Source organism: Nuphar pumila, chromosome 6 (genome assembly GCF_984573655.1).
Source record: "Nuphar pumila chromosome 6, dmNupPumi1.hap1.1, whole genome shotgun sequence".
Classification (NCBI taxonomy): domain Eukaryota; kingdom Viridiplantae; phylum Streptophyta; class Magnoliopsida; order Nymphaeales; family Nymphaeaceae; genus Nuphar; species Nuphar pumila.
In genome coordinates this window covers 92,202,867-92,226,564 of record NC_143254.1, presented here as the reverse complement: position 1 = coordinate 92,226,564, position 23,698 = coordinate 92,202,867, and the positions used below count along the sequence as shown (strand labels likewise).

At 38.4% G+C, this 23,698-nt stretch overlaps 1 long non-coding RNA gene across 1 annotated transcript; it reads left to right on the top strand.

Annotated features, from left to right (window-relative positions):
• The first annotated feature begins 843 nt into the window (after nucleotides 1-843).
• On the top strand, nucleotides 844-23,600 carry LOC149835152 (uncharacterized). The gene is made up of 2 exons (XR_016432602.1): nucleotides 844-1,151; nucleotides 23,411-23,600. It is a non-coding gene; the product is annotated as an uncharacterized LOC149835152 (long non-coding RNA).
• The last annotated feature ends 98 nt before the right edge of the window (nucleotides 23,601-23,698 follow it).

Genomic DNA, 23,698 nt, shown 5'->3' with positions numbered 1-23,698 from the left:
ATGTATTTTACATATATTTTCAGTCACATAGGTAAGAGGGTTGAAGTGTATGGCTTGCAAGGTCTAAGTTTAGAGTTCAAATCTTATTGCTTACAAGTTTGAAATGTTTGTTTTGTAATGAGTCAACTCGAAAAGCCCTTGCTCGTTGGTTCACAAAAGAAAGTGATTTGAAAGGTTCTTATTAGCTCGTGTTTCAAACTTGCTTGCTTTGCATTCGCAAAATGTGAAGCTCGTTGTGGCTGTGTTACACATGTCTCATCAACAGCACCTGTATGAAAGTCAGTACCATCTCAATAAAGAACTGGTGTGAGCTTGGTTTAGAGTTCAAATTCTATTTATTCAACTCTAAAAAATATATGTTTTTGTAAATGAGCTAACTGGTGCTCGGCTCATTTAACTGGCTCGGCTCGACACAAGAAATGAGCAGGGCTTGAACACCTTCTGTTCGATTCTTTCGGCTCTTTAGCAACCTTACAATTGAGTATAGAGTTCAAGAGACAGAGACCCAAACTTGATACATCGGGGCTCACCTGAACCACACAGTCCCTAACTTGTTATGGTTGTATTGATCTAACACGTTTCTTGTGTGCAAAATCGAATCAAACCAGTTCGAGTTTGACTCCAAAAATTAAACTTGATGTTAAATTAACCGGATGCACTCAATCTCAAGAAAACTATGGGCCACCCTAATTAGTTGGTTGATATGGTTGTCAGGATTCGAAATAGATGAGGAAACGGAGAAAAGGGCAGCTTAAAATTTGCACGAACCGTGAAGCGTTTTAGACTGTGTGTTGGCTCTGTGGTCAAAGGTAACATATAAAACCGACCTTCCCAGAAAAACTCCCGAGAGAGAAAGAGGGGTTTTGGAACCTTTGCCTTGGTTATCAAGTGAGAGAAGAAAGAGGACCCTAAGGGAGAGAGAGAGAGAGAGAGTGGTATTGCATCATGTTTCTTGGGGCCATGCCTCGCCGGCCGGACAAGGCCACGGCGCACAGAGAGCTGAAGAAGCACCTGACCGTACTGGGCGTGTGGGTTGCGGTGATCCGCGTCACCCCTTACGTCCTCCATTACCTCTCTGGCAACAAGGAAGAACTCAAGCTCGAGCTCGAGTTCTGACCCCTCCCCACCTTCTTCCTGTCTCCCAACAGCTGGTAAACCCCATCTCTTTTCTGTGTTTTCATTCGTTTTCGGACGATCGACCCCACAAATCGTTTTTAGTTTTTATGCATTAGGCCTTTTTCAGTTGGTTCTACTTCTGAATCTTCATGGAATCCTTTTAGCTATAAGATGCAAAATTATTTTACTTGGTTCATCTTATTCTGCTGGCTTTAATGACTATTGTTACATGTGTTTGTCCTCAATTTCTCTCACTTTTTCATTGATCTGCCGATGATGAAAAGGCATGAACACCTTCTTTTAGCTCAAGTGCTTCTTTCCTTTGAAATCGTGCACTTCGAAACATAGGCCTGGATATGCCATTTGTGCAACTGTGTCTTTTCTGTTGAATATTTTTACACTTCTTTAAATCGTTTGTTTTTGGTGAAGTTTATTGTTTGATCGAGATGGTCCAATCGATGTATGAAAAAATGTATGTGTCCTTTAGCAAAATAAAACCATGAAGTGTCGAAAGAATGTAAGAACGGGATTTGAGCAAATTGTAAATAGTCCAACATGGATATTATGCGAGTTTTCTAGTTTCCGTTTGTAAGAAAGAGTTCTATCTTGTGTTATTTTGTCATGCTTTCACCTGTCACTCTTACTAAAGTTTCTGTTATACTTTGCCTTTTTTATTCATTATATTTGCATACTATCCTTTTCAATCTATTGATTCATCCCGTTAGTTTCATCATCGTAAATAGTGCAGCCAAATCCCTTTTTTTAGAGTTTATGCTTTTTCAGTACTCCTTCATGTATATTGTATGGGTGTCATAAATTGAAAATTGGAATCTTTTTAGTAATATTCCTTCTCTCTTGCTGGTGCTATCTTTAAGTCCCACTAGCGTGGCTATTTCTCTGTCATCTTGCCCCAGATTCCACAACTATGGAATGTTCTTTTATGTTTGAAGGTGTTTGTGTTCAACTGCCACAATGAAAATGGAAACTATATATATTTATTATGACTCATAGGAAAAGACTATAAGTGAAAGCCTCAAAAATACATTTTCAAAAACTTAAAGAACTTCAAAAATATCTAAAGCCATAATTAAATAAAAAAATGCTTTATTGATGAAGCAACAACCAATAAGACAGGAAATCTAAAGTTCTAACTTCTAAACAAATATCAAGCTAATTTTTCAAGTACTAGAACATGTAATAATTCATATTTAATTATCTATACTTGATCTCACTAACAAAAATTCTTAAAACTTATTTTTCATTTCCATGTTCTAATGACACAAATTAAAAGTCACAAATTCACATTAACAATCTTTATATACAAAATTACAAACCTACACATACACAATAAATTACATGTACATACACAATCTTTATATGTAGTTATGTACATATACAAACTTACACATACACAGTCAATTACATGTATATCCACCTATCAAAAAATTGTTTTAAAATAATGACACAATTATACAAACTAACATTCACAATTTGATCTACACAATCTTTACAAAAACCAACACATACACAGTCAATTACTTGTACATACATAATCACATGCACAGTCAATTAATTGCACAATCTTTACGAACCTATACTCGGTCAATTAATTTCACATCAAGAAGAACATAATCACATGCACAGTCAATTAATTGCTGCATGTAGCCAATGCCATCTTCCCAGGAGTATGCAACGACCAAATAGAGAAAACATAACCAGACAAAAGAGGAAGGGAATATACAATATTACAGATGTTGTACAATCTTAAAAATGAAAATGATGGTCAAATTCTGCAAAGAAGTCAATGACAAACAGTCTTTACAAACCTACACTATCAGTCAATTAATTTCACATCAAGAAGAAGAAAAAGAAGAAGAAGGAGAAGGAAAGAAGCAGCAGCAGAAGAGGAAGAAGGAGGGAAGAAGAAGTGGCAGCAGCAGAGCAAGGGAAAAAGAAGAAGAAGGGAAGAAGAAGAAGGTGCAGAAGAATTGAGAGAGAGAGAGAGAAGGTGCGCTCAGTTGTTCCTCTCTTCTTCTTCTTCTTTCAGTAGAGAGAGAGAGAGAGATGTTGATGGTGAAGGAGGGTGGGGACTGGGGAGCAAAAGAGGAGAGGAGACAAAGGGGGAGGTTACCCTAACATTAGGTCTCCCTCCCCCTTTTGTTTCAAGTTTTTTTTTAAATTATAAATAAGGTGTGCGCCTCACCTTGAGGTGCGCCTCAAGGCATATGAGGTACACACCTCAACCACTTTTGCGCCTTGGGCTTGCGCCACAAGGCAAAAAGCTCCTCGCCTTGAGTCCTGACATGCTTTCATCAACACTGCTTAGGACCTATGTCACAGGGACTCTGCAAACGGAGTGTCACACCTGCGTCGACGTGACGCAGGTGCGGCGCCCGGTGCGGTAAACCCGACCATGGGTGCATTGACCCAGGATCATTTGGGTCCAATTTTTATATTTAAAAAAAAATCTGCCCGATAAAATATACTGCGGAGGGGAGGATTAGGGCAATTTTTTTTTGCCCTAATCCTCCCTTCCTCTCTTCCCGACCTCTCCTCCTAAAGTCGACGCCGCCGTCGATCGCTCCGTCGGACCTCTCCGACTCCCTCTGCTCTCCTCTCCGACTCCCTTTGCTCTCCTCTTCGACCCCTCCCCTACACAAAGAGGGGTCAACAGAGAGTGCGGGTGAAAAAGGTGAAAAAGGATCCGACCCGAGTCGACCCGATCCATGTAAAGATTGTGTACAGAGTATACATTTTCTTTTAATCGGGTCTAGATACACCAGACCTGGATCCATATCTATGTAAAGTAAAGTTATAAATGCATTGTTTTAGGTCACTATTTCATACAGAAATCGTGACAGCCGCAGACCCCTTACTTTCGCCTCTTCGTCTCTCTCTCTCTCGCTCTTTCTCAATGCAGGTACGGGTGGATTTCTAACATGGTATCAGAGCTTAGATTTGTCTAAGGGCAAAAAAAAGGCTTCCGACAGGAGCGACAATCAGAGTTTTGAGGTTTTTCGTTCCTCCCCTTTTCTACTCTTCTTCATTTTCTTTCTTCTCTCGTTCTTCCCTCCTCTTCTGAATTTTTCTGTGTACCCACATCTCACGTGGGCTTGCTTCTCTCTTGGATCTGAGATTCACGTGAATCCTGTTCACGTGAACCCAGACCGTGAAAAACGAGGGGCTGTATTTCACGTGAATCGCTGAAATCGATTCACGTGAAACATCAGACCAATCGCGTGCCCTATTTCAGTTTCTGTTTGACATTGCCTGCTTTACTCCCTTTACTGTTGTCGTCTGCTCGATCTCCCTTTGTCCAATCCCTTTCACACATCCATTTCTACATATTCAAATATATATTTGCCGTGTAGTTTGTTTTTTCTTGTTTCTCTTATTGCTACTCGTTTGAAAATATATTTAACGTGGGAAAGTTTTTTTTTAATGTCAGTTTTCTGGAGAGCATAGAAAAAGGTTCAGTCTCTCTATTCTTATTCTCTGAATCTGACAACCGCAAAAAAAAAAGGCTGAGCATTTCGTGAACACTCTTGCTGAAATTCACTCTCTATGGATTCTTATTCCCCTCAATCAAATATTTCTTCAAGTTTTCTCAACTAACTCATTTTTGAAAAGTTGAATACCTCAAACTTCTTGATTTGGAAGAGACAAATCATTCCTTTTATAAGGAGCCAAGGTCTCTTAGGTCAATTGGATGGAACCATCCCAGTCCAACCAAAATTTGTTCCTAGAGAAGAGAAAGATGATCAAGGGGCGAGTTCGATCGTATATGTAAAAAATATAGAATTTCTCAATTGGGAAAGGAAAGATCAATCTGTTGTTGTATACATCACCTCAACCCTGTCTCAAGAGGTCCTTGTTGCCATTCCCGACAATTGTACAACATTGCAACTCTGGGAGCGACTGGTTCAGACGTATTCACAGGTTTCATAAGCTAGGATGGTTTTTCTAAAAAGGGAATTTCAGTTGCTAAGAAAAGATTTCATGACCATCATGGAATATTTGAACAAGATGAAGACCATCACAGATCAACTTGCAGTTATAGGATGTGCCATTAGTGACAATGACACGGTCCAACAAACTCTGAGCGGATTGGGATCTGATTACAATATGATAGTCACTTCACTATTGTGCCTTCCTATTCTTCCTACCTTTGATGAGCTACGAGCCAAATTGATCCAGTACGAAATGACTTTGAAGGGATTCTCTGAAGAAACTCACATTCACCCAAATTCTTAAGAAGTTTTTGCGACAGGAGTGACATATGGTAGAGGACGGGGACGAGGAGGACAAGGGCGAAGTGGACATGGAGGGCGTGGTCTGCTTCCCACTCCAAATATGTTAGCTCATGCGCAAAGATCAAGATTCATCCCTACTTGTTTCCTTTGTAACAAAAAGGGGCATATCAAGGCAAATTGCTGGCATAATTCAGAGAATAAAGGAAAGGGTCCACAGACGGAAACCAAAAGAAAGTTCACAAATACCAGAGACAGTGGAGAGATTAAAGATCTGCTGATATCTGCCTTGTCAGAGTTGAAATTAAGGCAGAGTGATGAAGGCACTTGGTTTGTTGACTCAGGGGCAGCAACTCATGTGACAGGCGATGCAGGTGAAATTTCTAACCCTATTCCTTATTTTGGAAAAAGTAAGATTGTCACTAGAGATGGATCCCACCATCCTGTTTCTCATGTTGGAAAAACTGTCATTCTCATGCCATATTCCACTCTTACTCTTTCTGACGTTCTTCATGCTCCTGACATCAAGAAAAATATTGTCTCTGTTTCCAAACTTATTGATGATAATAATGCTTCAGTTGAATTCACTCCCTTGTCTGTGCATGTCAAGGATCTACGCACGAGGGAAACATTCGCTGAAGGAAAGAGACGAGGCAATATGTATGTCTTTGAAGAAGCTCCATGTCATGTTGTTCGCCCTGTTCATCTGAATTCGAAGCCTTCATTAGAGTCATGCTCATCCTCTTATGCTAATGTTTTTAGTATTTCTGAATGTAATAAGCCATTTTTATGGCATTGTCGATTAGGACATTGTGGGAGTCATTTTATTGAAAAACTTGTCTCTAATAATCTCATTCCAAAAGAAAGTCTCAATGGGAATGAGAGCAGTCATAAGTGTTTCAGTTGTCTTTCATGCAAGTCATGTATTGCCTTTCCATTCCATTAATAAGAGAGCTTCAAAACCTTTTGAGATAATTTGTTCGGATGTATGGGGACCCGCCCCGATTGCCTCTAGATCTGGGAGCAAATACTATCTAATCTTTGTTGATAACTATTCCCGATACACTTGGATATATTTCATAAAAAATAAGTCATAAGTCTTCTCTTTGTTTCAAAGTTTTCTTTTCTTGGTCAAAAATCATTTTTTTGAGTCCATTCAATTTTTCCAATGTGATGGAGGTGGGGAATTCTCATCCCGTGATTTTACTTCCTTTCTCTGAAATAATGGAATAGGAAGAAGGGTGTCCTGCCCTCACACCCCTCGACAAAATGGGATTGCTGAACGAAAACATAGGCATATCGTTGAAAGTGCCATGAGTATGCTTTATGACAGTAATCTTCCTATCAACCTATGGACATAAGCTTTCCATTCTGCCGTACATGTGATAAATAAACTACCTATGGTTCTGGGAAATAAGTCTCGTTATCATTGTCTTTTTGGACTTCATCCTAGTTATCACGATCTTCGTGTTTTTGGATCTGTTTGTTACGTGCATATTGATCAGTCCCTGAGAAACAAGTTTTAGGACAAGGCCAAAAAATGCAGGTTTGTGGGATATGCAAATGACTATAAAGGATATAGGTGTTATGATCCCATCAACAAACGCATCAGAACCTCAAGAAATGTTGTCTTTGATGAACAAAATTTTGATCGCGAAGCTGACGCAACGAACATGTCAACTGAAGTTTACTATCCTTGGTTGAGTTCAGAACTTTTTGCTGGCCTCAATGAAGCGTGTTCCTCAGATTGCGTGCAACAAGAAGAAGAGATGTTTGAGAACACTGGGACGTCGGGATCACAGAATGCAAAGGAAGTACTAGGTAGATACAAAGGCATTGTCTATTCCAGACAGAGACCGATAGCATCAAGTCATTCAGATCATGTCTCAGTCACCAATCCAACTCCTTCTCATACTCTTGAGGTCAGAAAATCAAACCGCATACGACATCCTATTGACAAGTGAGTTAGCTATAACAACTTTTCCTTGGATCTTCAACTTTTTTTAACTGCCCTCAATAAGGAAGATGAGCCCATTATGTACTATCAGGCAGTCACTTCTACCAAATGGGTAGAAGCCATGAATGATGAAATGCAAGCCTTGCATGAATGTGAAACCTGGGAAGTTGTTCCCAGTTCACCTGACAAAAATGTTGTCGGATGTAAATGGGTCTATAAAATAAAGTACAAGCCAGATGGAGCCATTGAACGATATAAGGCAAGGCTTGTGGCAAAATGATTCACTCAAGAAGCAGGGCAAGACTATGATGAGACCTTTAGTCCGGTTGTAAGAATGGGAACAATTCGATTATTATTTCTCTGGCTGTTGAACATGGATGAAAGTTGAGTCAGTTTGATGTGAAAAATGCATTCTTGCATGGAGATTTGAAGGAGGAAGTATACATGGAGCAACCTCCTGGATATCAAGAACAAAATTTTAAAACCCATGTGTGCAGGTTAAACAGAGCTATCTATGGTCTGAAGCAAGCATCTCGCTCTTGGTTTGATAGCTTCTCCTACAGATTCAGAAACATGGATTTTCACATTCCATGCTGGACCACTCATTATTTATTTTAAAAGTCAGACTGTGACCACTCTATTATTAATTTATGTCGAGGATATTATCATCACAGGAAACTCTGCAACCCACATTCAAGAAGTCAAAGACTTACTAAGTCAGAGGTTCAAAATGAAAGATCTTGGAGTTCTACGTTATTTTCTTGGCGTAGAAGTTGATAACCAGGCTCATGGCTTGACACTCACTCAACATAAGTACACCGTAGACGTTCTCAGCAAGGCAAGCATGAAAGACTGCAAACCTCTAGGAACTCCAAGTGTGCTTCATCAGAAACTTAGCACTGATGATGGAGATTTGTGTGATGACCCCACCAGGTATCGAAGCATAATAGGAATGTTACAATACCTCACATTCACTAGACTTGACATCGTTTATTCAGTCAATCAAGTATCTCAATTTATGCATACACCACGTACTGGACATATGGAAGCGGTCAAGAGGATCCTTAGATATCTGAAAGGGACTATTGAGGATGAATTGATATATTCACCATAGTCATATGGCAAAGATGAGCACGAACTTACTGTATATTGTGATGCAGACTGGGCAGGAGATCCTGACGAACGGAGATCTACATCAGGATATTGTGCCTTTAGTCTTTTGGAGCAGTAGAAAACAAAAGGCTATCGCTAGATCAAGCACTGAGGTTGAATATAGATCCATGGTTGCTGCTACTGCCGAAGTCACATGGATCAGGCATCTACTAACTGAAGTAGGAGAAAAGATCTCCCGCACTACCTTGCTATGTGACAACCAAAGTGCTATCAATGTGTCATTCAATCCAGTATATCACAGTCGTGCTAAGGACATTGAGATTGACTAACACTTTGTGAGACAGAAGGTTGAAGAAAAAGAGATTGAGCCTGAATTCATCAGTACTGAAAGGCAAGTTGCAGACATATTTACCAAAGGGTTAACCAAGGATCGTTTTTTGGATGCTTAAAGGCAAGTTGTTCATGGTCCAAAACCATGATCAACTTGAGGGGGGTGAAAAAGGTGAAAAAGGATCTGACTCGGGATCCGACCCGAGTCGACCCGATCCATGTAAAGATTGTAAAGATTGTGTACAGAGTATACATTTCTTTTTAATCGGGTCTGGATACACCAGACCCGGATCCATATCTATGTAAAGTAAAGTTATAAATGCATTGTTTTAGGTCACGATTTCTGTATGAAATCGTGACAGCCGCAGACCCCTTCTTGCTTTCGCCTCTTCGTCTCTCTCTCTCTCTCTTTCTCAATTCAGGTACAGGTGGATTTCTAACAACGGGGAGGGGGTCGAGCCCCCTCCCCTGCACAAAGAGGGAGGACAGGGAGCACCATGGAAGTTACTCATAAAGGAGCAGGGCTCATGGTGGCTTCGGCATGCAGCTTGTGCGGATGATTCTCGAGCAGGAACAATATCAGAAGGAGGCTGGCCGAGTGGCACCGACAAGTGCTGCCGCAGAGGTGCGTAGGAGGGTGCCGACGGGTGACACCGATGCAGGGGTGGTAAAGTCGAGGACAGTGGCGCTGGTGCCGATGGCACCTAGTGGGTGTTACCATCAATAGGTAGGGAGTCAGATGAACCCTTCCATGAAATGAAAAGAAGAAACGGGAGGGGAAAGGGTTGACCCCCTCTGTATTGAGAGAGAGAAATGGGAGAGAGGTCTCGTATGAGATATGAAACAGTGAGGTGAGGGGCTTAAATAGGGGTGAGTAGGGGCAATTTATTAAATGAAAGGAGTAAATGGGGGTAATTGAGTATTTTTGAGAATAAGAGAGATATGAGATAGTGATGGGATGGGGGTAGGTAGGGTTATGATAACATGTATTAATTAGATTGGGTTGGATTTAGATTCATACCTAATTTCTTATCTAGATCGGAAACTCCAAATGGATAAAACCCCACACCCAATCCAATTGGATTTGGATTTCCTCTAGGTTCAAACCTAATTGGGTTTTGATCTGGATTGGGTCCCCCAATGGATATGATCCAGATATCATTTTTAAATCCCCATATACCTTACCATTGGATTTGGATCCTTATCCAGATCTAAATGATTCACACCCAAAAAAAAACCCAATAAGCTCTTGTATTCTGAAAAGGGTCTATCCTAATGGATCTGATCTGAATACCATTTTTAAAACCCCAGATATAATAATTTATTCCCTCGATACTTTGTTTTCTCTGCAAATTTTTTTCCCAATTGCCGTTTAAATAATACAATTAAATAACAGTCGTTGATTATCCTAATTTTACCAGCGTAGACTAATTTTTGAATGATAATTTCCTCATTATTTTATTTAAAATAACCCAAAAATACATGAAAATCTCAAAATATTACACCTTTAATTTAAAAATCTTTTTAAAACGGCTCGAGTTGGGCCGACTATGCTGAAAAGAACGCTCAGCTTGACTTGAGATGAACACCTTTAATTTAAAAACCTTTTTAAAAGTTTTAAAATTTATGTAAAATCTTTTTTATAAAAGAGGGGAACGGCAATATTTGAACCCATGCTCGACCCCTCCCCTGCACACTGAGAGCGCAGGGGAGGGGGCTCGGCCCCTCCCCTGCCAACAGGGAGCGCAGGGAGGGGGCCGACCCCTCCCCTGCACAAATTATATATATATTTGCTGCACCCCCGCACCCAAGTTTTTTGAAAGTGCCGCACCCGCACCCGCACCCGCACCCATGTGACATAGCTTAGGACATTATGCTGGAGTACAGTTTTTTGTTTCTGCTTTTGGACAAGAGTATAATGGGCTGAAAGAAGGATGTTGACACCCTTTCTTGACAGTTGGGGCATAAAAGTTTTGTTTTAGATCTTGCTATATTCCCTGTTATAGACTTATGTCCGATTTGTACCTCATGTTAGTTGGGAAAGAGGTTGTGGTTCATGTTCGGAGTTGCTTGGTTACAGTTACATGACAAATGAACTAACTTTAAAGAGGCATGCAATATGGTTTATTGGTTTTATGATACTGTTACATGAATGGAGGTTTTTGAATCTGACAAGCCTTGTTAGGCATTAACCTCTCTTTAGATTGTAGAGTAGAGGGGAATTCTGTTGGAGCTTCTTTGCTGGTGACCTTTGTCTACATAATGTGGGTTGGTTAGTGCTGAGATGACAGATTATGCTGTCCTAATGGTGCCTTTTGTATTCAACAAGCTTTTGTCGATGGGGCTTGTTTGTCTAGAGTGTTGTGAATATGTTTTGGTTCCTAGTCAGATTTCTTTTATGCATAGATGCATTGTTGTACATATCGAGCAGCAGAATGCCTTGTTCCTTGATCTCTGGGATGTTGGTTGTTCCTTACATTTGTATGTATCCCTGGAAGTGACTTATAAAGAGGGTGAGTGAATGTTTTTTTTCCCAAGAGTTGGAGCCATATTGTCAAAAACACCATTTGTTGTCTTTCATTCTTCTTGTTCTATTGTAAAATCATTAACATGAACGCACAATACAGTTTTGCTATTCTGAGCGAGCTTGGTCAATATGTTGTGGTCAACATATTCTCAATTTTCTAATGTAATACTTCAATCTAGGACCTTGGGACTCCGAGTTTGGTTGATATTACTTCGTAGAGGGAAAGCATACAGAGTTTACACAGAGAAAACATGGCTAATTTTTTTTCATTCATTTTTTTAATAACTCACTTTCTTTCACAATGTTCATTATTCATAACATAAGAAATAACAAATATATAAATGTTCAATGACAAGAAAAATTAAAAGCTCCTAAGTGCTCTTTTGAAGAAGAAGTAGTCGATCAAGCCTGTGCTAATGTGCCTAGAACCTACAGTTGTAATTATATAAGAGGGTGAGTTTACAACTCAATAAGAAATAATTAAATAATTATAAGTAAAATAAACACTTTAACTTACAATTGTAGTGAGTTCTAAGCTCCTAGTCTGAGTTTAGTTTTCGACATACTACACAAGTTTGTATATTTTAATTATCCTCCCATTAACTCTCTTAAACACTTTGTCATATCAAACTAACCTTATGTTGGTTATACCGGTTATAGTTGTTTATGGGAGTAACTGAAATGAAATGGGGATCTTCGAAACACGAGCTTTGATTAACAAGAGCAAGTGTCAAGAATGACACTAAAGCATAACCCTTAAAAAGGGTATAACTGGAAACAAAATAAAAATAAAAATGTATTCTTTATTGATATGAAAAACCAATTGCTTAAGAAGCATTGGAGTCAAATACAAGAGGGGCTGCACCCCTTTATATACACAGCTGAAAGAGGACTCAATAGAGCTGTTGGGCACAGTCCAACAACTCTATTTAGAGCTGTTGGAATGTGTCAGTCCAACAGCTCTATTGCTAGTCAAGTCTGGACAGGACTTGACTAGCAACAGTCATTCTAGTTCAAACTGAACTAGATGACATAAAGACAAAAAATAAAAATAAAGGAAAAAAAATACAGAAAAGAAAGAAATGAAAAATGTATTTATATATATATAATAATATAATATTATTATATATACATATATGTACAGTTTTACATTTTAACACTCCCCCTCAAACTTACGGTACAATGAGCGAAAGTTTGTCTAAGAGAAAGTGAAATCGGGGAGCAGCGAGAGGCTTTGTAAAGAAGTCTGCTAACTGATATTCTGAAGTGACATATGGCAGATCAATTATCCCGTGTAGATATTCCTCTCTGACGTAGTGACAATCCATTTCGATGTGTTTGGTGCGTTCGTGGAATGTTCTGTTACTGGCAATGTAGATCGCACTTTTGTTGTCACAACACATTTGTGAAGCCTTTGTTGCTTCAACTCCCATGTCAGCAAGCAGTCGTCGGAGCCAAACTACTTCCATGGTCGTGGTTGCCATGGCTCTGTATTCAGCTTCGGTGGATGAGAGAGATACCTTCTGCTGCTTTTTACACCTCCACGAGATTAATGATTCCCCTAAAAAGACACAAAAGCCAGTGGTTGAGTGTCTGTTATTGGGATCACCTCCCCAATCAGCATCAGTATATGCAATTAAATCAAGAGAAGAGGAGGAAGATAAGAAAAGTCCTCGTGAAAGAGAGGACTTGATGTATCTGATAATACGCATGACTGCTCCCATATGAACAGAAGTAGGAGCATGTTGAAATTGACTTGCTGTATGAACAACATGTGCTATATCTGGTCTGGTAATGGATAGATAGGAAAGTGCCTCGACAAGCTGTCTGTAAGGAGTAGGGTCTGCAAGAAGTTCTCCATCATCAATCTTCATTTTAACATTAACAACTTCTGGAGTGTCAACTTTCTTATCATCAGTAATACCAGACCTGAAAACAATATCAAAAGCAAATTTAGTCTGAGATAATAAATATCCTCTAGGAGAATAAGCAACTTCAATGCCTAAAAAATATCTCAACAAGCCCAAATCAGTCATTTCAAAATGAGATTTAAGAAGTGTTTTGATTGTTTCAACTCCCTGTTTATCGCTTCCGGTGATGATCATATCATTCACATAGAGAAGAAGCACAATGATCCCTGCATCAGAATTCTTAATAAACAAAGCAGTGTCAGTTAAACAGAATTGAAAACCAATATCAATCATAACACGACTAAACCTATCATACCAAGCTTTTGGTGCTTGTTTAAGTCCATAAAGAGCTTTTTCTAAGCGAAGGACTTTACCCTTAGGAATACTTAGACCAGGAGGGGGTTCCATATATACTTCTTCAACTAGCTTTCCATTTAAAAAAGCATTTTTGACATCCATTTGAAAAATAGACCATTTTTTGATAGAAGCTAAGGCAATTAAGGTTCGGACAGTAGTCATACGAGCCACCAGAGCAAAGGTTTCTTCATAATCAATCCCATATTCTTGGGCATAACCTTTGGCTACTAAACGGGCTTTATATCTTTTAAGAGTACCATCACTCTTGGTTTTAATTTTATAAACCCATCGACATCCTATAGTTTTCTTCCCTGGGGGAAGATCTTGAATATTCCATGTAGAAGCCTTTTCAAGTGCATCTAATTCAGCTTTCATGGTTTCTATCCATTTGATATCATTTTTTGCTTGAAAATATGTGGATGGTTCTTCATATGAGTGAATTAATGCAATAACTGCCCTATATGTGGGTGAGAAAGACTCGTATGATACAAACTTTTCTGGAGGCCTCGAGATTCGGGATGATTGTCTAGTTGGAATGTTAGAATATTTCTCAAGTGCACATGGAGTATTAGACTCTTGTCGCCTGGAATATTGAATACTAGTATCTCTATGAACTTCTTCATTTTCAACATTAAGATAAAAAATTCTTTGATCATCATCAAAGTTACAATCAAGGTCATATTCATCAGATGTTGATGTTAGATCTAGCAAAAAGGAGTACTCAGTGACGTCTTTTAATTTTCTAAAATCAAAGAAGCTCTCCTTTTCAAGAAAGGAAACATTTCTAGACACATATAGTTTATTATTTTTGAAGTCAAAACATCTATAACCTTTCTGGTTTTCAGCATATCCTAAAAAGGCACAGGGAATCACACGAGGGGAAAGTTTATCATTTTTGTCAGTAAATATTAAACATTTGCACCCAAATATTCTTAATCTAGAGTAGTCTGGAGAAATGTTCATAAGTTTTTCAATGGGAGTGATATTTTGTAACGAAGAAGATGACATCCTATTAATGAGATAGGTGGCAGTTAAGGCAGCTTCTGCCCAAAAGTCTTTAGGGACTTGATTTGCTATTAATAAAGTTCTAGTGGTTTCTATAATATGGCGATGTTTTCGTTCTGCCAGTCCATTTTGTTGAGGTGTATAAAGACAAGATCTTTGATGTGTGATGCCATGCAATTTAAGATAATTTTGAAAATCTGTGGATAAAAACTCTCCCCCTGAATCTGTGCGAAAAATAGTAATATCATTTTGAAATTTGTTTTTAACCATATTATGAAAAGTTTGAAAGTATGAAAATACTTCAGACTTATGTTTGAGAAAGTAAATCCACGTATGTCGGGAGAAATCATCGACAAAAATAACATAGTAAACAAATCCTCCTTTAGAAATTACTGGTGCAGGACCCCAAACATCCGAGTGTATTAATTCAAGTGGTCTTGAAGAGAAAAAGGTTCTGTTATGAAATGGTAATATTTTCATTTTGCCGAGAATACAATCTTTACAATCAAATGATTCAGAGTTACAAAATTTCCCTAGATTTGGAAAATGTTGGATTTTGGCTATATGTGGGTGACCAAGTCTCTTATGCCACAGTTCCAACTCTATTTTTTGAATATTATAACAAAAAGCTTTCTTCGGCATTTCCAAAAAATCCATGTAATAGAGTCCTCTTTCTCTATGGCCTTCCCCAATCAGCTTGCCTGACTGACGATCCTGTACCCAACAACCATGAGAAGAAAAAGAAATATTACACCCATAATCAGAAATTTGAGATACAGATAAAAGATTTAAATTTAATTTCGGAATATGTCTAATTTCTGGAATAAAATTTTTTTTTGTTTTATAAATTTTTTCAAAATTTCCTATTCCTTCTATTTCAAGAGAAGTCCCATCAGCAGTAAAGACCTTTGACACACTTGTTTTATTTTTAACACATTTGGATAGACTTTGATTATTTGGGGTCATATGAAAAGATGCACCAGAGTCAAGAAGCCAAGAAATTTTACCTAAATCAGAAAAAGATGAGGCTGCTGCGCCGGTTGAAGCTTCAGATGAGGAAGAGGCACCTTTGATGAGAGGCTGAAGGATCTCCATTAGTTGGGTCAGGGAAATTGGTGCATCCTGATCTTTAGGCTCCGATCCAGCAATTGCAACTCTTTTTTCTCTCAGCTCCTTAAGTTTGGGACATTGTGGCCTGTAGTGTCCCGGTTCATGACAGTGATGACAAATAACTTTCTTCTTATCATAGTCACCATTTTGTCGGTTAAAGTGAGGAGGCCTATATGATCGAACATGATTCCCTGGTCTAGACACGGCTAAAACGGAATCATCTTCAATTTTTAAAGAACCTTTCCGGAGACGATTTTCTTCCATTGTTAACTCTTCAATAGTTTCAACAATAGAAGGAATTTTCCCCCGGTGAAGTAGGGCCGATTTAGTGGTTTCAAATTCCGGCCTTAATCCAGTGATAAACTGGTAAAAATGTTCAGCATCGAGTTGTTTCTGACGAAGCTCGATGTCTTCGGCACAATGCCACTTTGGTTCTAAAAGGGAAAGTTCTTCCCAAAGTTCGGACAACCCATTGTAATATTCACGAATAGTTTTGTCTCCTTGTGTCATCATTCGAACTTTTTCTTGGAGGTTGCACACGTGTGCAATATCTTTAAGGGAATACATATTCTTAAGGTATTCCCATGCCTTATCGGCATGATCAAATTTGGCAAGACTTGAGCATTTTTTAATGTCAACGCTATTGATAAGCCATGACATTATCTTCGCATGAGATATTCTCCATTCTTTCCATTTCTTCTCGTATGAGGCAATAGCCTTGATTTTCTCTTCTTCCGATAGAGGGACCTGTTTATCTCCCTCCTTTTTAGTAAGATATACCTTAGGTTCCGAATCGGAACCATCCACAATCCCCCATAAGCCTTTTCCCCATATATGGTGTTTCATGATTGAAGCCCATGTTACATAGTTCGTATCGCTTAGTTTCATAGGCATGATGGTGACTTTATCATTGTCATCCATCGATTACAAGGAGAGAAAGAATAGGGATAGAAGAGAAACAAGAAGGAAAATGAGAAAGAAAGAAAAAAAACAATACAACAAGATGTGAAATCTTCTCCAATGAAGTGATAAAACACTTCTCTTCAAGTGGCGAACACTTTTGCAAACGGGCACGGAAACCGAGGCAGCTTTTCCTCAAGATTTAGTACTTCCGCGGCTCTGATACCATGAAATGAAATGGGGATCTTCGAAACACGAGCTTTGATTAACAAGAGCAAGTGTCAAGAATGACACTAAAGCATAACCCTTAAAAAGGGTATAACTGGAAACAAAATAAAAATAAAAATGTATTCTTTATTGATATGAAAAACCAATTGCTTAAGAAGCATTGGAGTCAAATACAAGAGGGGCTGCACCTCTTTATATATACAGCTGAAAGAGGACTCAATAGAGCTGTTGGGCACAGTCCAACAGCTCTATTTAGAGCTGTTGGAATGTGTCAGTCCAACAACTCTATTAAGAGCTGTTGGACTGTGTCAGTCCAACAACTCTATTGCTAGTCAAGTCTGGACAGGACTTGACTAGCAACAGTCATTCTAGTTCAAACTGAACTAGATGACATAAAGGCAAAAAATAAAAATAAAGGAAAAAAAATACAGAAAAGAAAGAAATGAAAAATGTATTTATATATATAATAATATAATATTATTATATATACATATATGTACAGTTTTACATTTTAACAGTAGCAACCCGCGTATAATACCCAAATTCTACATGTTGGCCAGACAATGAACCATACACTCCCAGTGATCCCCGGACCACTAGGTACTACAGTGAAACAAAAAGAGGGCCCCACCGATAGCTAACCGGGAGGTCAAGCTCAATATCAATCTCAGTATAGTTTCCGCGAACCAGGTAGCCCTTATCATAGGTCGCCATTTCTGAAATTTAAGGGGTTATGCATGCTAATCTCAATATATTCATTCACATAACATGAATAGAATAAAGGGAGTCAAGTCTAATCACAATTTCATCATGATGCATGTTATTAACAATTTATCACACATATATGCTATCACAACATAATCTCATTCTAATATGCATGACATATCACGGTTAACATATGTATGTAATCATCTTATAATTTCATGCATGAACATTTTATGCACATCATGTTTACACTCAAAAGTTATCTTTCTAATCATGCTAACTCGTAACATTACAATAACATGCATCATTAAAAGGTTTATTAACAACTAAAATTATTTATAGTATCCCTTACTTCGAATACGAATCTTGTGTTTTGGTCGCAATTGAGTCTCAAGCGACTCTAATAGTAGGATCTGATTATTACATAAGTATATTCATATTAATACACATCACCTCTTATATTTTAACAAAATTATCAAAATATCCCTCTTGAATTGACTCATGAGATATCGATTTTTGTGCCCCTGATTTGACTAAAACTAGAGGGCACAAAGATTTTCCTCTACGATACGAGTCCAACGCACCAAACCTCACTCAATTCTGAGTTGAGAGTGCAAAGTTATGCCCATTTACCAAAATGGATCTTGATACATAAAAGGGTACTTTGGTCATTTCGATAGTCATATTCAATATTCGAAATTAAATCACAACTCGATCCAGATTCATTTTTATCTGAATCTCATTACTGATCTGGATCCAAAACTATCAGATTGGATCCTGGCCCAATTTTGATATAGATTCAAAACTGATCCATTCAGTTGGATCCAGATCTAGTTTTGATCTGGATCTAGTACTAATCTAAATAAGATCTAGTTTTGTTCTGGATCCAAAATAGTCGATCCAGATCTAGACCCAGATCTTTTTGGATCCAGTTCTATTTGAATTGGTTCAAATTACCTGAATTCAGAATTAGTCTGATCCATATCAGATTGGATCCAAATCAAGACCCGAGACCCAGTCAGACTCGACTTAGTCTGGTTCAAACCTAGACCCAGTTTGGTCTAAACCGGTTCAGTTTCGAGCTGACTTGATCTGAACCGATTTGACCTGATTTTTTTTCTCTCCTCGTTCGGTCTAGGTTGCATCGAGGCGGACCCAACCTCCTTTTTTTTTAAAGAAATAAAAGCGGAAGGGGCTCTACCCCTTTCGTCTTTTCTGTTGTAGAGGAGACCGATCGTCGGCGCCCGTCGGCCGACCCTCTCTCTCTCTTTCGACAACATTCGGGTTTTTTCTCTCTTTTTTTTTGTTTCTCCGAAGTTCGTCGGCAACCATGGTTGTCGGCCCTCTTTTCGATTCGAAAAAAGGAAGAAGAAGACAAAGATTCTTACCTCGTCATCAACCGAATTCCAGGTATGCTCCCCTCTGAATTTTTTATTCGTCTCTCTCCCTCGCTCTTTGCCGCTCTCTCCCTCTTGCTCAACGGTGGTGGGGAGCGCACCATGAGGTCTATTTAGATAACCTCTGAAAAGATGTCATTCCTGACTGGGTCAGGATCCAGATCCAATTCGTTTTATTTAAACACATGCTCATTAATGGCATGTTGTAATTTTAACATATCATGTAATGGGTATTTTCGGACCTTAATTTTTGTATCTGTATATACTTAATGAGAAGCAAAACCGCAAACCCTGATTTGGGTATTCTTCTGTAGCCATCAGAGTGTCTCTCTCCTCTCTAACCATTTTCTCACATGGTATCAGAGCAAGGCATATTCTGAAGATCTGATCGTTCTTATGAGCCTCTCCAACGTCTTCCAAGGTATTTCTCAAATCGTTCTGAAGATCTGATCGTTCTTATGAGCCTCTCCAACGTCTTCCAAGGTATTTCTCAAATCTGATCCAACTATTCTTCTTTTTCTTTATTCTTTCTGAATCCTTTTTAAGCCAACGTATTTATCTCCAACGTATTTTCCTATTTCTAAAATCTGCATCAGATCTTTCTCTTTATTCTCCTTATTCTTCTATTCTCCAACATATTCTTCTATTTCCTATTTTGATCTTTTGCGTGATTTCACAAGTTGATATCACATCCATATTGTTCCTCTTTTTCTTCAGATTAACGTAAGACCCGATTCAGATCTGAGTAAAATCTCAGATCTCTTTCTTCTCGAATTTCTTTTCTTCTATTCTTCTTTGCATTTTTCGAAAAGAAAAGCACGTTACATTCAAATAACGTATTTTTGTTTTGCATTTTATTGACTGATCTTTATTCAGATTAGTTTACTGCATAACCTAGGTTTCTGTCTCGAGTTTGTTGTAAAAAAAAAAGACAGCCGAGTTCTCTGAAATTACATATTCGTTTTGATTTTTATTCTTGAATTTTGTTTGTTAGTCTTTTACTCCTTTTGTTCTACTCCACTCTTGTTTCTAATTCTATCTTGCTTTCGCTTTCAATCGCCTATGGATTCTTTTTCTTCTCAATTTGACCTTTCTTCCAACTTTTTTAGCCAACTTGTACCTGAAAAACTGAACAATTCTAATTTTCTCACATGGAAAAGACAAATCATCTTATTCATAAGAAGTCAGGATCTTTCTGGACATCTAGATGACTCTGACTCTGTTTCTGTTCCTTCAGAGTTCATATCACAAGATGACAAGACTGGGGAGGGTGACACTTCCATTACTTTTGTTAGAAATCCAGAGTATATATCTTGAATAAAGCGAGATCAAGCTTTGGTTGCCTGCATCATTTTCACTCTGTCACAGGAGGTGCTCGTGGCAATCCTGGATGACTGCACAGCTATGCAGTTATGGTATCGTCTTGTTCAGACGTATTCTCAAGTTTCTCAGGCTAGAGTTTTATTTTTAAAGAGTTTCAAATGCTGAGAAAGGACTCCATAACTGTCATGGAGTACTTAAACAAAATGAAGATTATCACGGATCAGTTGGCCATCGTGGGTTGCGCGGTCAGTGACAAAGATATGGTGCAATAAACTTTGAGCCGATTGGAACCCGATTATCATATGATGGCTACTTCTTTGCTGTGTTTGCCAGACTTACCTACATTCGAAGACCTTCGTGCTAAGCTCTTACAGTATGAAATGATTTTGAAGGGATTCTCTAAAGGTAATCACAACCCCATTAGAGCACACGACGTTCTTGCCACAGGAGTTACCTATGGTCGAGGACGTGACAGGTATGAATCTCGAGAAAGGGGAGGTCAAGAGAGGAATGGATAAGGAGCTCATGAAATATTACCTACTTCCAGTATGCCTCCTAATCTGCAAAGGCAAAGGACAATACCTACTCCCTTTCTCTGCAACAAAAGGGGGCACATAAAGGCAAATTGCTGGTTTAACACGCAAAATAGAGGAAAGCAATTGAAGACAAGAAAGGAAACAAATACATTAAAGAATAGTGGAGAAGTCAAAGAGTTATTATTATCTGCCTTGGATGAATTGAATATCAAACAGAATGATCAAGACACTTGGTATGTTGATTCTGGTGCAACTCCGGTCATGAAAATGGGCACTATCCACATCATACTATCATTGGCGATTGAGCACCAATGGATTCTCAGCCAGCTGGATGTGAAAAATGTGTTTCTACATGGAACTCTAAAGGAAGAAGTATACTTGGAGCAACCCACTGAGTATGCAGAAGGGAACTCTAAAGAATACGTGTGCAGGTTAAAGAAAACTATATATGGTCTGAAGCAGGCATCTCGATCTTGGTTTGATAGTTTCTCTCTTGAAGTAGAAAAATATGGCTTTAGTCGGTCTTTTCTTGACCGTTCTATTTTCATATTCAAATGCAAAGATATAGTTACCCTATTATTGATATATGTTGATGACATTATCATTATAGGTAACTCTAATAAACATATTGAACTGGTTAAAGAACTTTTGAACCATAGATTCAAGATGAAGGATCTTGGTAAACTGCGATACTTTCTTGGAGTAGAAGTTGACAGGACTCTTGAAGGCATGGCACTTACTAAACATAAGTATACTGTTGATGTTCTTAGCAAGGCAGGTATGACAGATTGCAGGCCTCTAAGCACACCCAGTGTACTTCATCAAAAACTCAATTCTCAAGATGGAGATTTGTATGAGGATCCTACAGGATATCGCAGGATGGTAGGAATGCTTCAATATCTTACCTTCACTCGGCATAACATTGTTATTCTGTCAATTAGGTATGGAAGTTGTTAAATGCATATTGGGCATATGAAAGCTGTTAAATGCATTCTTCGATATTTGAAGGGAATTATTGGAGATGGTCTTCTGTACAGAAAGAGTATGCATGGCCATCACATGCATGAACTTTTTACTTACACAGATGCAAATTGGGCAGGAGACCCAGATGAGCGTAGGTCAGTCTCAGGATACTGTGTTTTCATTGGCCTAAATCTTGTCTCCTGGGTCTGTAGGAAACAAAAGGTCATAGCCAGGTCGAGCACATAAGCTAAATATAGATCAATGGCAGCTGTTACAGCCGAAGTAACATGGATAAGACACCTGTTGACAGAAGTAGGAGAATCGATTTCTAAAAGCATTATCTTGTATGCCAATCGAAGTGCTATCAACATGTCATTCAATCCTATCTACCACAATCATGCCAAGCATATTGAAATTGATCAACATTTTGTAAGACAGAAGGTCGAAGAGAAGGAAATTGAACCAGAATGCGTACGGAGTGTTGATCAAGTTGCTGACTTGTTTACAAAAGGACTTATCAAAGACAGATTTTGGATGTTAAAAGGCAAGTTGTTCATGGTTCAAAACCATGTACAACTTGAGGAAGGGTGAAAAGACGTCATTCACAAGTGGTCCGGACCCAATTCATTTTATTTAAACACATGCTCATTAATGACATGTTGTAATTCTAACATATCATGCAATGGGTATTTTTGTACCCTAATTATCGTATCTGTATATACTTAATGAGAAGCAAAACCGCAGACCCTGATTTTGGTATTCTTCTGCAGCCATCAGAGTGTCTCTCTCCTCTCTAACCATTTTCTCACAACCTCAGCGCCCCCATTTTCTCACTTCCTCTCCCAAATGCATGCTCTCATCCCTGCTATCAGTTTCCAAACATCCACCACCAAGGTACTTTGACCATGTATCTATCAAATGCATAAACTCCCATCCGAGCTGCCAGTTTCCAAAAAGAGCCTTAATGTAGTTTCAACTGTTCAGAATTTTCTTTTCCTGAAAGAGGAAAAAGCATCCAGATAGCATCATAAATCATGTGAAACAGAAACTGTTGCCTTTTCCAACACCCCATGTACAATCCAGATTCGGTAGTTTAGATGTACTTGTGCATTGATGCAGGGGCAGTTATTAGTGATTACCAGTAGTAATGATCTATATTGCGTTTGCTACTACAGATTTCCACTCTGCAAGAACTCCAGATCATTCCCTTTGTCTGTTTGATAGTATTAGCAAGCCATTTTCTTATAAAAAGTCTAAAAATTGATTTTGCTTATGAAATCGATTGTGGTGTGTGTGTGTGTGTGTGTGGACATGAGATTTTTCCTCAAGATTTTGCATATTTTGCATTCGTTGTTCCAAGTTGGATTCTGGAGAGGTGTTGACATCTGCTACTATTGCATCACTGCATCCATTTGAATTCTGCGAAAGTGACAAAATGACTATTAGTTGGATGAGATGCTCTATTGTCCATATCAGATGATCTACTTCATTTTTTATTTTCTCATTCGTGAGTTTTAAATAATCTAGTTGAGTGCAGACATGGAAGAAGTTTGAATGTGGCTAATTATTGATTTGCATAAGAGTTGTTGCATTCATCTTTGGTGAATCATCCATTGGTTGTTCTTTTAGCTAATTGGCAACTTGAGTTTGTTAAGATTTTCTTTTTCTTATGGAAATTTACAGGTGGGTGGTGGGAGGTCGATGAGGACGACAGCATGTTAGCTTTTAGATGTTTAACATTTACCGTTCATACTGACAGAGTAAAACTCTGGCAAGAAATAAATTGATGTTTGTCTGCATTTTTCTCCCGAGGAATTCAATGTGATATCTTGGCTACTATTCCAGTATTCCTGCTCTCTATTGAACTCGTTTCGACAATTTTCTTTTCTATTTAATAGTCTAAACTTTAATATATCTATTCTGATTTTACGTAGTCTTAATCTTACAAATTTCAACTAATAAAACCGTGAT